General features: G+C 42.3%; 1 protein-coding gene across 1 annotated transcript in view; it reads left to right on the forward strand.

The window, feature by feature from the left end:
- LOC145351944 (janus kinase and microtubule-interacting protein 2-like) overlaps positions 1 to 13,152 on the forward strand; it is a 246,928-nt gene that overhangs the window by 75,502 nt on the left and 158,274 nt on the right.

Genomic DNA, 13,152 nt, shown 5'->3' on the forward strand with positions numbered 1-13,152 from the left:
GTCGAGCTTCCTGCTGCTGGCTGATTCCACTCATAGGCCGGGATCTTTCGATCCCATAAGCTTGCTGCTATGTAAAGCCTTTAGCTAGAGATCTCAAGATGCTGCCTGGGAGTTGGGTCATGGGGAGGGGCTGCGTGCAGATGCAGGTTACGTCAACCGGATAACTGAAGGGAAATCTCCATGTCGTATTGACAACGCTGAGGTTTTTTAACTGGCAGGCACATGAAGTACAAAGGCTCAGCGTATGAAGTAGGCTTCTTTTGTTGTTTCACAAGGACCCTGGCAAAGATCCTTGCCTCCCTGCACATACACTGTTCCAGGGGGCATAGACTAGCCGGGGGTGTTCCTCTGAAGATGTGGGGTGGGTGGAGGTGGGAGAGTTGGGTTACACAGGCTTAGGGTATACGAATTGTAAATAAATCACATAGACTTCATTAAAGAACAAGTGCAGAAATATAGTCTATTTACAGAAGTATAATAACATTAATAATCTCAGTACACCTTTGCAACCACATAGATTCATAGAATCCTAGAGTGCAGAAGGAGGCCATTTGTCCTATTGAGTCTGCATCGACTGTAATCCCACCCAGGCCCTTTTTCTACTATCCCTTACATTTACCCTAGCTAATCCCCATGACACTAAGGGGCAATTTAGCATGGCCAATCTGCCTAACCTATGCATCTTTGGACTTTGGGAGGAAACCTGAATACCTGGAGGAAATCCACACAGACATGGGGAGAATGTGCAGACTCCACACAGACAGTGACTCAAGCTGGGAAATGAACCTGGGTCCCTGGCACTGTGAGGCAGTAGTGCTAACCTCTGTGCCACCATACTGCACATGTGAAGTTATAGCTTCTTAATCTTGTGTTCCCCACCTCCTCTTCTAGGTGGTCCCCCAACATCAGCAGCAGGGGTGGAGGTAACCTGCTCACCAGTTTGCCTGTTGTCCTGAGGTCCCTGGGGTGTTTAACATTCACTCCCCTCCTTTATTTGGGAGGCCAAGGGCCCCTGCCTTTCCTCTCGAAGATGTGCCCCCTTCAGCATCTCAGGCAGGGCTGATCCCAGAAGCTGGTCATCCAACTTGGAAGTCACAGCTGCCTCTTCCCCAGCAGTCCTCCAAGTGCCAGTTAGTTTGGCTGATCCTGCAAACATATGCCCGTGTGCTGACCACCAGAATGTTGGACCCTATCTAAATCTAGTAGCCACTGAGGTGCGTATTTTTGGGTTGGTGGAGGGCACAGGTCACAGCTATGACACCTTTACAGATGCACTTCCTTCTTCCTCCCCAATGTCCTTGATCCTTGGTAGAATGGAAGACCCACTGGACAGGGTGTCCTCTTCCTGCCTTCCCTTCTTCCTGCTGGCACCTGTAAGTGAGAGGGGAGAGAGAGTAAGAGTGACAGAATGAATTACCTTCAGCCCAGAACACATGACATATCACTTCCTGTGTAATCTTCCTATTTTTCTGTCTAAGTGTCAACTCAGGCGGGAAAAGCAGAGGCTAATCCACTTGCTGCTGACTTCCTTTCCCCACAGAAGTATTTTTAGACACTTTATCAAAAAACGGCCAAGGGGCAAATCCTACAATGGGCCCACTCCCCAGCAACTTTGGTTTTTAAAAGATTGGAGCACCCTGATGTGAAAAAAATAAGAATTGAAAACACTTCCATTCCAATGAAAGCCCCACGCCTCCAGAACTCTCCACTTCTTCTGGCCTCCCCACAGAATTCTACTAACCCCTTACCCCCATCCTCAGAACTTTCCCACCTGGCACTGCCCACTGCCAAGCTGCTGCCTGCATATGACCCTCTTCCAACTGGGGGCTGTACTTAACTACACAGCTGTGGTGGTTCTACTCGCCAGGTGCAGGTTGTTGGGCTCCTGTTGTGATCCAGGTTGACGTAAATGTACAATTTAAAGTGGGGGATTATCAGGTGTAAAGTCTTGAAGTGCACAGTACAACTGGGGATCCTGACTTTGAAAGCCGGGATTCCCATTACGTTATTGGTCAGGGGATGGGGAAGAGTGGGGAAACCCCACCGAGTGTTTTAGGATTCCCAAGCGAAAATCAACGCCCCTGAAAACAAGAACAGAAAATCCCCCTTATGGGACCACATTATGCATAGATCCTTAGCAGATGGAAACTGCCCACAGTTTTAAGTTTATATTTATTTATTGGTGTCCCAAGTAGGCTTACATTAACACTGCGTGAAGTTACTGTGAAAATTCCCTAGTTGCCATACTCCTCTTTGGGTACACTGAGGGAAAATTTAGCATGGACAATGCACCAGCATGTCTTTCGGACCATGGGAGGAAACCGGACACTCAGAGGAAACCCACGCAGACATTGGGAGACTGTGCAGACTCCGCGTAGACAGTGACCCAAGCTGGGAATTGAACCCAGGTCCCTGGTGCTGTAAGGCAGCAGTGCTAACCACTGTGCTATCGTGCTATAGTCTCAGTCTATGCAGGCTCAGTCTGGTTCCTCGCTGCCAGCTGGGCTACCTGCTCCTCACACTCGGTGAGGTTCTTGCAGTCAGGCTGGTCCTCTTCTGACTCTAGAGGTTCAGAGAAATTGGGTTTTATGTATTTTTTTTCATGTTTCCTGTTATATAAATAATCTTCTGGATTGTGTACCATCTGATATATGAATTGCAGTTTGTTCAGAGGTTCCTGGTGCAGCTAAACCCTCAAGAGTTCATGTGGATAGAAGAATAAGACTCACAGAGGTATATCATTAGCAATGCTCACTGGTAGCCTCAACACCAAACCCCTTTCCCCCAGCCCGTGCAAAACAGTGTCTGAGCTCTCTATGTGAAAAGTCAGAGACAAACAGTGACCTCTTCACCTGTAGACTAGGTAAAGAGTGGGTTTTTAACGGGTGCTCCAGTTTTCTCCCACAGTCCAAAGATGTCAGGTTAGGTTGATTGACCATGTTAAATTGACCCTAGTGTCAGGGGGATTAACAGGGTAAATATGTAGGGTTATAGGAATAGGGCCTGAGTGGGATTGGGATGGTGCAGATTCGATAGGCCAAATGGCGTCCTTCTGCACTACAGGGATTCATGATTCTATGACTGCAGTGGAAGTATGAAAAATCACCGTATCATGTTCAGTCGCTCTTTTATGCAAGGATGGTGCCCTTGCAGTTGAGTTCCATGTTGCCTGTACAATTCAATGAGGTGAAGATGAGCAGTTGAGGGTTCACTTAACCTGGCAGAGTGACTGAAGTCATTGATTTGTACCCATCACTGTAGGACAGTCCTCCATTGGAGGCACTGAGCACATTGGAGGCTTGCTCCCATGCAGGTTTGGTCACCTGCCATGTCCTCCTCCTTTTATCCTTGAGGTAGAAATTTTATCCTTCACTGAGCATCACTGTTAGGGAAGCTTCACTGAATTTTGGAGCCGGAGCTGTGAGGGATTGGTGGGCCATGTCCTCCTTCAACGATGGATACCCTGCAAAGAATTGATGTCTGGGTGTCTTTTAAATACAGCACCAGGATGTGATGGCAGAACACGTCATCCAGCCCAGCCCAGTGCACAATACATCGAGAAACCATAACTTCATAATTAGGGAAGCAGAGGAAAAGTGGTATTGTCACGGGACTAGTAAACCGGAGACCCCAGTTAATGATCTAAGGACCCAGTTTCGAATCCAACCATGACAGATGGTGAAATTTGAATTCAGTAAAAACCTGGAATTAAAAGCCTAGTGGTGATCAAGCAACCATTGCCGATTGTTGTAAAGACCCATCTGGTTCCTGACCTGGGTCACTGTCTTTGCAGAGTCTGCATGTTCTCCTTGTGTCTGCGTGGGCTTCCTCCCACAGTCCAAAAGACGTGCTGATTAGGTACGTTGGCCATGCTAAATTCTCCTTCAGTGTACCTGAACGGGCACCAAAGTGTGGCAACTAGGGGATTTTCACGGTAACTTAATTGCAGTGTTAATGTAAGCCTACTTGTGACACTAATAAATAAATAAACTTTATCTGGATTACATTGCTGGTAAAGACCTGAATTTAAGTTATTGAAATGAGTAAGTGCTTTGCTGGTCCGTACATATGCTCCATTCCTGCCATGACTGATTGCTTTTCTCCATTCGTTTCCCATTTACCAGCCTTTATATCATGCAAGGCTCAGAATCTATCAAGAGCCTTTTTTTAAATCACTAATCTATTCCCAAATATTCTTTTTTGTGATTAATTTTCCATGCATATCCTGTATATTCAGCTGTTATTCAAATTTACATTTGGGCAATAATTTTCTTGGGCTTGTTTGTAAGAAGTTTTGTAGAAAGATATAACACAAATATTAAAAGTAGATTTTAATGCTGGAAAATACCAAGAACATGCATTCCTGTAATACACTTGGATTAAAGAAAATTCTTAAAAGCTGCAGTGGGCATTCCCATATGGAATGGAGTCTATGTTGTTTCGATCTTGTCAATCAAACATCCTTCATGCTGCTGTTTAGTGTCTGACACATTGATAAATTTTGTTATTAATTTATTCATGGGATCTGGGCATTTGTTGTCTTTGAGTAGGTCGTGGTGTTCCGCCCTCTTGAACTGTTGCAGTCTTAGTAGTGAAGGTACTCCCACAGCACTGTTAGGTAACGTTCCAGGTTTATGACCCAGTGACAATCAGTGATAATAACACAATATTATCCCATTCCAGAGGGTGTGTGACTTGGAGGGGAACTTGCTGGTGATGGTGCTTCCATGCACCTGCTGCCTTTGTCCTTGGTCACAGAGATTGTGCTTTGGTTTGGTCAAAGCAACCTTGGCAAGTTGTTGAATGAGCATTGATTCAAGAATATTTAAGTTTCACATTTCACTTGTTAATTTCAGAGCTTTTATTTTGTGTAATGTAAATTCTCCATTTTTGTGAAACGGACCCTTTTCAATATTCACCAAACAGCAAATATGATGTTGGTCCTTGACATGCCATTGATTTTTAATTTTGACTGAGCTGAACTATATATGTAGGATATGACAGAGCCACAGTTAGTTAAGGAGAATGTTTGTGTTTCAGTGCAATCTAAAACTCACGCAATGAAAATTGCAACAATGTGTATGATCCCTGAGGATTACATTCAAGGAGTAAACCTATCATTTGCAAATAGCAAGGCATTTTGTTTAAGGTTTAATGTCACAAGTAGGCTTACAGTAACACTGTGATAAAATTACTGTGAAAATCCCCTAGTCGCCACACTCCGGCACCTGGTCAGGTGCACTAAGGGACAATTTAGTGTGGCCAATGCACCTAACCAGCACTTCTTTCGGACTGTGGGAGAAAACCGAAGCACCTGGAGGAAACCTACATGGACACGTTGGGAATGTGCAGATTCTGCAGATGGTGACCCAAGCCAGGAAACAAACCCAGGTCCCTGGTGTTGTGAGAAAGCAGTGCTAATCACTGTGCCACCGTTTTGTGTGCAGCAGTCATAAGTGTTTCAATACTTTTTATGATGATGGTGTAAATTTAAAGGGATCAAGTTCAAATAAGATCATAACTTCTGAAAATGACAGTTCTGTGCAATTTGACTGAACACTTTAATAATGTGTATGAGTGTTTTTTTTTGGAATCTCCCTTGGTGGGTGAAATTTTGTTGTATTATTCATTTAGCTACTCTCAGTTGAAGCTCACAACAAAGGATAACCAGTTAGTGAGCAGATGTGACAACTGTTCCTATTAACCAGTTCAGTGGTCATGGAACGATTCTTGACTTAACTGGAGACTAGAGGGGGGGAATAGAATGGTATTCTTGGGCTAAGGTGACAGCTTCAGATAACTGTGTAATTTAAAGTAAGCAGCATGTGATTTTCAAAGTTACGGTGATAGTAAATGAGGTTCGTGAATCAGTCAATATTTGCACAGTACCTCAGCAAGTTGAAGTAGTCAAATCTAGTTGACTAAATGTCACCAGCACTGACATCCCCATTGATCTTGTTGAAGGGAGATGAAGTCAAAATAAGAGTTGGTGAATTATTTATATCTTTAGCAAAGAAATCTTGAGCCTCCCAGCATTGTTTAAATAGCCGCACAGTATATTTAAGTAGATGGGTTGAGTGATATCTACCATATATATTTTACTTTGCAAATTGCACTGATATATTTACAACACCCTCCCCGCTCAAGGTAAATGTAAACATTGGAGTTTTACCTGACCTGATAGTTCATGTGGTAAATGATGTGTGTAACTGAGGACCCTCTATCTGTGTTTCTCAGTCTTGGCTCCATTAGCTGATCACAGTAGGGATAGCTATAGGACTTGCCTCAATGCCCCCTGGTTCGGAATGTGAAAATCAGTTCTACCTGTCACTCCAGTGAACTCTGCAAGATAATGTGTACATAATTGGATATAAGCCCATGAAGATCTTAGTTAGTATAAACTGGCTTTAAGATCACAATCTGGACTCTCACTTGAAGAATGATCATGTCAGTGCAGTAGTAAGACTATTATTGATGCTTGTGGAGTGATTCTGCCTCAAAAGCCAACTGGAGACGTGAAGGGAGAAATAAATTTTCATACTGTTCACACGTGTTCAAATGCTCAAATGGAGCGTTATTGACAAATTTGCCTTTTGTGGGTGCTTGATCAAACATGTTAAGGTGAGAAGTTTGAGAAAATCATCTTTCTATCCGAACGTTATCATTGAAAATTACTGCAGAATTACTGAAAAAGCCTAAGAGATCATTCTATATTTCACTGTATTTAATCCCAGTGATCTGAGTGTCAGCTAGGCTTTCACCTTTTGCGTTAGAAGGATTCAAGTCACATTCCAAGACTTCATAAAATTCCTACAATGCAGAAGAGACCATAATGTCCATCAGGTCTGCACCGACTCTCTGACAGAGCATTTTACCCAAGCCTTCTTCCCCTGCTCTTTTCCTGTAACCCTACACATTTATCATGGCTAATCTATTTAACCTACATATCTTTGGACACTAAGCAACAATCCATCTAACTTGCTCATCTTTGGCGTGTGGGAGGGAACCCACGCAGACGTGGGGAGAATGTGTAAACTCCACAAAGGCACTCACCCAAGGCCGGAATTGAACCCAGGTCCCTGGAGCTGAGGCAGCAGTGCTAACCACTGTGCCACCATGCCACCCCACTTGAGCACATTATATCTAAGCTGACACTTCAGGACTGTATTGTTTGAGGTGCTGTCTTCTAGATGAGAAAAGTTCAGAAGATGAATCATATTGAACTCAAAAACAGTGACTCTTTTTCTCTTCACAGATGCTGCCAGATCTGTTGAGTTTTTGCAGCACTTCCTGTTTTTAGTTGAACGAGGCCCTGTCTATCTGTTCAAATGGGTGTAAATGATCCAGTGGTTTAGTTTGAAGAAGATCAAGGTGTCTCGTCCAACATTTCTCCTCAGTCATTAATTTCCCATTTGTAGAGTCTTCCTGTGGATAAATTAGCTGCTGGCTTTTAGCATTCCCCCAAAATATTTGATTTGGTTTGATTTATTATTGTTATGAGTATTGGTATACAGTGAAAAATATTATTTCTTGTGTGCTATACAAACAAAACATACCATTCATAGAACACCTAAGGGAGAAGGAAAGGAGAGGGTGCAGAATTTAGTGTCGCAGTTACAGATAGGGTGTAAAACAAGATCAGCTTAATATATAAAAGTCTGATGGCAGGGAAGAAGCTGTTCTTGAGTCAGTTGTAATGTGTTCTCAGACTTCTGTTTTTTTCGCAATGGAAGAAGGTGGAAGAGAGTGTGTCCAGGGTGCGTGGGATCCTTGATTATGCTGGTTGCTTTTCTGAGGCAGTGAATAGTATAGACAGAGTCAATGGAATGGAAGGCTGGTTTGCACGATGAACTGGGGTACATTCACAACCCTTTGTAGTTTTTTGCAGTATTGATCATAACAGGAGCCATACCAAGTGTTCTACATCGTGAAAGGATAGTGCATCAGTAAAAATTGGTAAGAGCCATAGTGGACATGCCAAATTTCTTTAGAGGTGTTGTTGGGTTTTGTTAACTATAGCATTGGCATGGAGGGATCAGGACAAACTTGAAACTCTCGACCCTTTCCACTTCATTACTGTTAATGTAGACAGGGACAGAGCCTCCACTACATTTTCTGAAGTTGATTTTCATTTTTATTTTGCCCTTCATTTTACTGACACTGAGCGATATGTGGGTGCTATCTAAATGCAAGTTCTTTCCTTAATACATTTGTTTCCCCATTTACCACTTATTGATAGCATGAGAGTTTCTAACAATAGGAAGTAAATGAGTGCTTTCCTCAAATATTCAAATAGCATATGAATCATGGATGTGCTCTGAGTGACTATTACAGAACTTGTCACAAGAGGAATTGAAAGGAGAGAAGTGGGGAAGGTTACTGAAAATTGAAATCTATTTTTGAAAGTGTGGATTTGTTTAGCCTTAAGGCATGCATAGGCAACTGTACTACGTCAGGGAACATTTCCAGAGAAGGTACCAGAAGACATCATTAAAGGTTACGAGTTAACCAGTTTCAATACTCAGCTCTTTTAAAGTTCGAATCAGTGGTCCTTTTCGCTGTCATCACTGTTACATTTTTTACCTCAAACACGGAGACCAGGGTGGCACGATGGCACAGTGGTTAGCACTGCCACCTCACAGCACCAAAGATCTGGGTTCAATTCTGACCTTGGGTCACTTTCTGTGTGGAGGTTGCACCTTCTCCCTGTGTCGGCGTGGGTTTCCTCCAGGTGCTTTAGTTTTTTCCCGTGGTCCAAAAGATGTGCAGGTTAGGTATTTGGCCATGCTAAATTCTCCCTCAGTGTATCCGAACAGGCACCAGAGTATGGTGGCTAGGAGATTTTCACAGTAAATTCATTGCAGTGTTAATGAAAGCTTCCTTGTGACACTAATAAATAAACTTTAAAATCATTTCCTAAATTTTCTCTTCAGGAATTAATTTTTTAGGGGATGTCAGTTTTAACAGTTTTGTGAGAGCAAAACCTTTGCTTTATATTTTGTCACAGGGAAGAAATGGAGCATGTAAGTGTCCAAGATTGCAGTTTATTCAATACTTGCTTCACAGCACCTTTTATGCAATGATTTATTGATTAGGTGCAGCTCAGATGGAACAGATTCCTGCTTTCTTAAGCTGCGGAAAATGCTTACTCACTTATTTTTCCAAGACATTTTAATTGCTCCAACCAAGCAAGGTAATTTTGGAGTACATTAATTCCACAGGTTATAAAAATGTCCACTGGCCCCGACTGGGATGAGTTCAAACCTTGCCCAAGGATGTGCTGCAGTAAGGTGACCATTTTCGCTAATCCCTTGTTGTCTTGGTGAGATGCTGGGATTGTCTTCGTGAACTGTTGTAATCATGCAAAATGCTTTGTAGTGTATTGATACAAGTACTTGCCCCCTAAAAATCAACCAGTTGAGTGTTAGCTTGGTACAGTTAGATAGGCCAGATTAGTCAAACCTTCCCTAAAGGTCAGCAGTAAACCTAGTGGGTTTTTAACAGTAATGCATTCATGTTGTGGTTATTTTTACTGCTACTTTTTTTTTGTTCTCAAAATTTATACATTAAATTCATTTTCTCAAACTGCTATGGTGAAATTTGTACTCGTACTCTCTGAATTCTTATTCCAAGACTTTGGATTACTAAATTTGGTAACAGAATCACTGTATTAATACCCCACCCTGTATTATTTGTCCTTACGTTTATTTTGTTTTTGCTCAGTAGACTAATTTCTGATAATGCAGCTCTGTCTCAGATGAGGCGTTAAACAGAATTTAACTTCCATTATTGGGTGGCTTCGTTTACAAATACAAAGAGTTCCAGAGCGGGGAAAAAAGACTTGCATTTTTATAGTGTCTTTCACAGTCTTGGGATGCACTAAGCATTACAGCCAATGGAGTACTTTTGAATTGTAGTCACTTGCTGCTATGCAGAATATACAGTAGTTACTTTACGCACAGCAAGCTCCTAAAAACAGTAAAGAACTAATGGCCAGATAGTCTGTTCTTATTGATTTTGAGCTTGGAATAAATATTCATCACGGTAGCAGAGGAATTATCCTACTTTTCTTCGAAATTGTTTCTTGGCATTTTTCACGTTGACCTGAGAACATGGCAGAAGCTTGGTTTGACATCTCATTCAAAAGATGGCAGCTCTGTCAGATTAACTCTCACTTCGCGTTGCACAGGCATGTCAACCTAGATTTTTGTGCTCAAGACTTTGGGTTGGGACTTGATCCAATATGTTCTGACTCAGTGACAGAAGTGCGACCAGCTGAGCTGTAGCTGGTACTCAAGGGGACTGCTGTTACGGGGCTGTTATGATGGTTTTCTTGTTTTAATTAAAACTACCGCTTACCTGAAATAGCTGGACAAAGTCACAGAGTGGTTTAAGATGATTTATCAAAGAAGACTATAGCTATAGGACTCTGAATAAAATCATTCAGACCATTCAGACTGAAAAATTCAGAAATACGTAGGCAATTAAAGTCTCAGCTTCGATCACAAATAATTAGCATACACTAATAAAAGAACAGGAGTTATCTCCATCCAATCATAGTTATTAATTAAGGTTTCATCATTTAAGTACAGTTTTCAAAACCACCTTAGACTTGCTTAATTACAATATCCAAATGACATAAAGTTTTTACTTGCCTCATTGGATTATTTTCCCCTTTTTTTAGGTATCCCAAGTGCAACTGGATATTAGAACATAGATCAATCCCTTGTCCAATGCAAGATTTAAAGGTCTTTTCCCAGCACTGTATCTTTCTCTCTGCCTAATCTGAAGGTCAGATGTCTGGAAGTAGCTGCTGACTATCCTGCAGTTAAATATTGTGTAGGCTTTTGTGATTTGTTTCTATTCACCCTTTTCACTGGACACACTTATTAATATGACTTATGCTCCCCCATAATTATTAGTATAGGTATTAATCTGTCTCAATTGTATTACCCTCCTGAGTGAAGGGGAAAGACTAGTGGTCATTCTTTTATGACTGAAATAAGTGTAAATCCTCAGTTCTGCTACTTTTTGAAGCAGACTGTTATGAAGGGCATGGAGGAATCATCAATAGATCTCACCATGGGCTTCATGGTATATGAGCTGCCTTATTAAGTGAGCAAAGGTTCAGTCAGTGGGGGCTTTTAAACCTTTTACTGTAGCTGGACTGGCATTGTAGGTCCCAAGAGGCAGACTACCTGACTGTAAGCTATAGGTGCGGCCCTTTTTAGTACAACAGTAAAGGGTGTTGGTGACAGGAAGCTGGCGTTAGGCTGAAATTTGACACAGACCTTACCTCATGGTGTTCTAGAGAGAATGACTTACCGTCAGCAGCCTCACTAGTCACCTCGCCCAACTCATCATTCTTAATGTTGATGGATATTGAACTAGAGAGCATCGTAGTGGACCGACATTCCCATCCCCACCAGATCCCAAAGTGCGCACAATTTAATCTCCACACAAAAGGAGCCATAACAAACTAGATTACTTTTTTTTTCCAGTTTCAAGTTCACAGATGCTGAGGCAACATGCTGCATGCCTGGTCGCTACCTACCAATATCTGGAATCATTTAACATGGACTAAAAACTGACCATGGGATGTTATAATCTGTATGACTGATTACCAACAAAGAATGTGCCTTCATCTAACAAGCCAGCTGCTTCCATTTTGTTCAACACTATCAATACAATTTAATGGAATGGGTGGCACAGTGGCATAGTGGTTAGCACTGCTGCCTCACAGCGCCAAAAACCCTCTGCTTCGAATCCTGGCTTGGATCACAGTCTGCGAGGAGTTTGTACATTTGCCCTGTGTCTGCGTGGGCTTCCTTTGGGTGCTCTGGTTTCCTTCCACAGTTCAAAGATGTGCAAGTTAGGTACATTAGCCATGCTAAATTGCCCCTTAGTGTTGGGAAAATAGCAGGGGGATTATTGCGATAGGGCCTGGGTGGGATTATGATTGGTGAAGACTCGATGGGCCAAATGACCTCTTTCTGCACTGTAGGATCCTATGATTCTGATTCTACCGTTGTGCGGTGACAGAGCACTGACTGAAAGATAGTGCACTTTGAACATCAACAATACAGTTTGCCTGCATACAATAAACTGATGGGTAACAAACAGCTCTGCTGGAGAGTAAAGCACCGCTCTTTAATTAAGTTTAATCAATTTTGAAAGATTAGAGTGAAACCAAACATCTTATCAGTCTATCATGTGTGAGACTTGATCTGATCTGTTCCGTGCTTCTGGTACCATCTGAAATTTATACTGATTTATGGAGGTTCAATATTTCTCAAACTTAACAACATTTTTCAAGGGAGTTTTTCCACTCAATGTCAATGCCAGTGCTGGGAAGTGAAATCTGTTTCCACTTTATGTTTATCTGGCACACTGAAACTAGACATAGGCCTACAAAAGTACCACAGAGTTATTTACAAAAATAAAACTTGAATATGATTTGTCTGCTATACATGATAGCCAGTATTCGTGCGACTAAGTTCACGCTAGCAAACTGAAGGGGTATTTTTAACGGTATTCCAATATTTTCCCCTTAAGTCACTGTTTAATACTCCCCCACTATCAAGAGTGAGATAATTATGACCCGGACAGGCACCAGACTGTGGGGACTAGGGGAATTTCACAGTAACTTTTTTGTAGTGTTAATGTTAGTTTTACTTGTGACTAATAAATAAATAAACTAAATAAATAAAAATATAACAGAACCACAGGCGAACTGTGGTCACAGAATTGTTACAGCATAAAAGAAGAACATTCGGCCTCCCGTGTATGTGCCAGTTCTCGGAATGAGCAATTCACCTGGAACAGCACGGTGCCACAGTGGTTAGCACTGCTGTCTCACGCGCCAGGGACCCGAGTTCAAATCCCGACTTGGGTCACTGAATGTGTGGAGTTTGCACATTCTTCCCATGTCTGCATGGGTTTCCTCTGGGTGCTCCGGTTTCCTCCCACAATCCAAAGATGTGTGGGCGAGGTTGATTAGCAGTGTCAGGAGATTAGCAGGGTAAATATGTGGGGTTATGGGAATAGCTCCCGGGTCGGATTGTGGTTGGTGCGGACTCAATGGGCCAAATGGCCTCCTTCTGCACTGCAGTGATCCTATGACTGTGTGGAGTCTGCATGTTCTCCCCATGT

Source organism: Carcharhinus amblyrhynchos, chromosome 13 (genome assembly GCF_965287045.1).
Source record: "Carcharhinus amblyrhynchos chromosome 13, sCarAmb.v2.hapA, whole genome shotgun sequence".
Taxonomy (NCBI): Eukaryota; Metazoa; Chordata; class Chondrichthyes; order Carcharhiniformes; family Carcharhinidae; genus Carcharhinus; species Carcharhinus amblyrhynchos.